This window comes from Dicentrarchus labrax, unplaced genomic scaffold, assembly GCF_905237075.1.
Source record: "Dicentrarchus labrax unplaced genomic scaffold, dlabrax2021, whole genome shotgun sequence".
In the NCBI taxonomy this organism is placed as follows: Eukaryota; Metazoa; Chordata; class Actinopteri; family Moronidae; genus Dicentrarchus; species Dicentrarchus labrax.
Genome location: NW_026136708.1, coordinates 8,966,989 through 8,971,496, shown reverse-complemented (window position 1 = coordinate 8,971,496; position 4,508 = coordinate 8,966,989). Strand labels below are relative to the sequence as shown.

General features: G+C 40.4%; 1 long non-coding RNA gene across 1 annotated transcript; it reads left to right on the top strand.

The window, feature by feature from the left end:
- Nucleotides 1-2,302: 2,302 nt before the first annotated feature.
- Nucleotides 2,303-4,224, top strand: LOC127368257 (uncharacterized). Its single transcript, XR_007885608.1, has 2 exons — nt 2,303-2,612; nt 3,489-4,224. It is a non-coding gene; the product is annotated as an uncharacterized LOC127368257 (long non-coding RNA).
- Nucleotides 4,225-4,508: the final 284 nt, after the last annotated feature.

Below are 4,508 nucleotides of genomic sequence, written 5' to 3'. Positions count from 1 at the left end.
GATATCTAACCCCAGAGATCTTAAACAAATGTTTAAGTTGGAGTTTGTAGTTAGCTTAAATGTTTGAAGATTCTTTCTCCAGCCAGGTTCAGACATTTGCTTTTTATCTGTGTGAGGACTTGTTCTTCTTGACATTTTCATTCTTCAGTTCAGTTTGACATGATGAAGTATATTGAACTACACAGTTTATTCTTCACTTTGAAAATAGCAGTTGACAAGACAATCACAGTCCATTTACTCGTTTGTTTTGTAGCTTTTGACCAAATTACACAGTCTTCATTAGCAGATAAAGTTGTCATGCAACTGAAGATGTTCACACTTGACATCATTCAGAGCACTTCTAGGACTTCTTGACCATGTTGGCTTGAAACTTGAAAACAGTGTTGCACACTGCAAACCTAAGGAGGAATATTGTACTGTATAGTGACTGTTAAAAATATCAGTGTATTGAACTTTGAACTGTGAGCTGGCTGTATTGTTATACTCCTAGTGTTGGAACCTGACCGTGCTGCAAGTGTGGCCTGTTTGATGACTTTTGCGGCACAAATTTAATTGACGAACAAGATCACAAGCCACACGCGCCATCTTTTAAGCAATGTATACGCCAAACTTAGCAGCCACCGGTATCTCCAAAATGCACACCCGATCCAACTCAATTGATAGAAGTGATCCAAATGGATCTACATTTCCTGTGTCCTGGCAAGTGAAGAGTGCTGTAACTGAGTAGCATAAGCCTATCAGCGTGTGTAGAGACGACATCAGATGGATGCCATGTGAAAGGAACGAGCTGTCACATTACACTTGTACCAACATCCATGAACAGCACCAAGGCCATGCCAAACATGATCGGGTGTCACAGTGGCAGTAGAGTCCGGCCAGGTGCGTGACATCACCCGGTATCACAGCCCAGAGGGGTGATGCCAGGCGGGCTGCCATGTGGCACAGCAGGAAGGACCATATTAGTACGTTCTCTCCTCTCTGTTTTAGAATGTCCATGTGAGAAATTCAGAAGAAATTATTTATTTCCATTACATTTCAGAAGGAAATAATGCAAACTTTTTACTCCTACATTTATTGATAGCTGCAGTCACTGGTTAATTTGCAAGTTTTCATATAAAGCATCTAATCAGCTTGTAAAAAATGATATAGATAAAACTATTTATTTATAGTAGCTAACATTAGCCAAATACATCATTGAAATACAGTTTATATGTAAGTTAATGTGTCAATAATGATAGTCTAAAAATTCAATACATAATTATGAATATAACATTACTGTATTTAAGGGGCCTTTCTAAATAATCAATACCTTTGCTTTTTAATTTTAAGTACATTTTTATACAGCAACATTATGTAATATTCTGTATTTGTTATGATTTAGTGCCTCCAGTTGCAATACTACTGTCTTAAATATGGACAACTGTACTCGTTCATTTGTTATGATTATATTACTTATGATCAAAAGGTAGCAAATCGACAGCTTTGCTAACACAGCCAAACATCAAGCAAGTGCATATAGAAGCATCAGCATTAAATTGGTACCGTTTCATAACCAGTTAAAAACTCCTTAGTATAATACATATTTTATTTTATTTTATTTTGCAATTAATACTGGGGAGTTTTACTGCTTCAGGACACCAAGTAACAAAATGAAGAAGGGAACTTTAGTTGAACTGCTCACAGATTCTAGATGTATACACAACCTGTGATGAAGGGTCAAGAGTAGTCATTGCTTGGCTGGAGGTCACAAGCCAAACTAAAGTAAATTCTGTATAAGAGAAAATCAGCATCTGAAAGTGCAGTGCCCAGAACACTATGCAAGAAACCTTCTCCTTCTATATTTACACTACATAAAACATTTTCACACACTGGGTATTCAGGTATGGTTATGGCATACAAAGGCTTTGCTTAAGCCTTTGGAGCCATGAACCAAAATTGATAAACAAAAGACTCCCAGTTCCTGTGCTTGGTACCATAAATCTAGAGGGTCCAGAGCATGAAGGAAGTATGTTTAAATCATCAGTGAAGTGCTGTTGGTCATTCATAGGGAAAAATGCATTTCCATAATACCCTTAAGGATAAACATAACTACCGGACTGAGTGGGATACAATGGTGTGAAATTGTACCCTGGTGCAGGACATCTAGCCGGCATAGCAACAACACAGCGCAGTGTGCCAGTCAGAGGGATTAAGTTGTTTTGAAGCCACAGTTGATTGTACAGCAGATAGTAAGGGAGGGAGTCGGCCCATACAGCCAGATAATGGTGTGAGATAGCCTCCCACAAAGCTGCATAGCCAAGAGCCTGGCAATACTGGGAAGTGTGTTTGTATTTTGTGTGTGTGTGGTTCACGTACAAGAGAGTACGTGTGAATGTACGTGTGCTTACGTACGCGCCTCCATCTGTTTGTATACACATGGTAATCTGAATCAACCGCGAAACTTGAGCGGGCGTTTAATTATTCAAGGTGCTTTGGCTGAAAACTCGATCACCTGGAGGATCCGTTCTACCGCCACGAGTGCTCCCGCTTGCTGTTGCCCTGTGACAGAGGGGAGGAGGGACAGAAAAGGAGACCACTGGGAAGGAAAGAAGATACCACACTTGCTCTCTGTGGTATGTTCACCTAAACAGGCAGAATGAATTATCCAAAGATGGTGTATAATACCTAAGGAGCTGTCTGCAAATCTGCAAAGCTGTCATTGTTATGTAGAGGAATTATTATACAAAGAGAGAGATTGCTAGGGGATTACATACTGTAATGTCAGCCCTTTAAGGCACTTAATTTTCCTTATTCTTTTCTTACGTGGATTTTCCTAGAGTTTTTCTAGAAATTGGGCTGCCCCTGATGGTTTAAATCAAAATAATGTCAACTTCCAGTATCCTCCTAATCCCCCATGGTTCTCCAGCAGCTGCTTTGATTTCATCCAACCTAATTTGTAGAGGAAAGCAAATTGTGGGCATTTGACCATCTGGTCCTACGCCTATCCCCAAGAATAGAGTCTTTTCCTGCCCAGTCAGAGGTCCCAATTTTATTAACAGCATTGGGCAAAAGACACCCGGGAATTAACCCTCTGTCTAAGTATACCATGGGGGCAAGAGCTCTGGCTCTGGAGGGGAAGTCAAGCCATGAAAATAGTGATTTGTCGGTGTTGTAGCTGTGAAAGGCCTCTTCCCAGGGAGCAGAGTTGCTCTATAAGCCTCCAACTGGCAGGGAATTACTTGGTTCAGTAGAGCAGGGTGCTGAGGCTGTTCAACATCTCTGTGCCATCCAGGCCTGCAGGATCATGAAGCCTCATGAGGGCCAAAAAGGCCCAGAGCTACTTATTCTGGTTCCTGTCAAACCAGTCAGCTCCCACCATGGTTTTGATGAAATTCTGTGGTGAACTTTTCCAGGAATATTTAGGCATGGTGTGTGCATGCACTGTACAATATTATCATAATATTAGCTATGCCTGGCATTTCATGGTTTTCTTTCTCATTTTTCTGCAGACAATATCCCAGCGGCACTGAGAACATTTACAGTTATTATGAGCCAATATCCTACAATATGATGTACTATTATTTAATGATTTCATTGAAACAATGTGTATGACACAATGATGTAGTGCTCATAAGAGACATATTCTAAAACCATGTTACATTGTTTGCTGGCAATAAACTAAACCGCATGTGGTTGAATGGGCCCCTCAGCTCCCATATAAACCCCTGAGGCAGCAACACAAACATCGGTGAGCCTATGATTATGTGGCCAGCTAAATGAATATTCACACTCAGCAGACTGACTGTGAGGCTGAGATAGCAGCTGGGGCCCGGGGCCTGGGGCCCAGACACTCTGCAACTGCTCCTTGGAACAGCCACTATTCATCTGGATAAGGAGATGGCCACTACAGCCAAGCTCCCCAACTGTTGCCAGAACAGGACTGGACAGGCCACGCCAAAAAGCATGGGAGGACCAGACAGAGATTGGTTAGACATTTTGGCTGAAAGAATGATGAAACAAGAAGAAATGATCATAAAATAGAAAAATGAAAGGTGACTGGATAACTGGATGACTCCACCTTGTCTTAACTATTTCCTGCTAGTATTCTCCAATATGACGGCGTGTTTTGATCAAGCAGCAGCAGCCACAGAATGGTTGGATGTTTATCAAAGTGATGCATAATGGCATGTAAAATTGTCACCTAAATCAATAAATTCAATAAAGATCAAACTATGAAATTTGAAACAGATACAGTAGCTCAAGGACACCTTCGATACCTTCCTCAGGAGGGATATTGTGTAGCTTCTGTATAATGATGACTAGTTTTCCTGGAGTACAAATGAATAACCTACAAAGAGGTATCTCAAAAAGCACCACTAAAGGTGATATTTATGAATGAATGTTTTAACCCACACTTTATTAGTTGGAACATTCCTGCCTGTTTAATATATATAAAAAACCGAACTTAAAAAAAACAACAACAAAAACAAATAAGACAAACAAGCAAACCATAAAAAAGAAACATACAA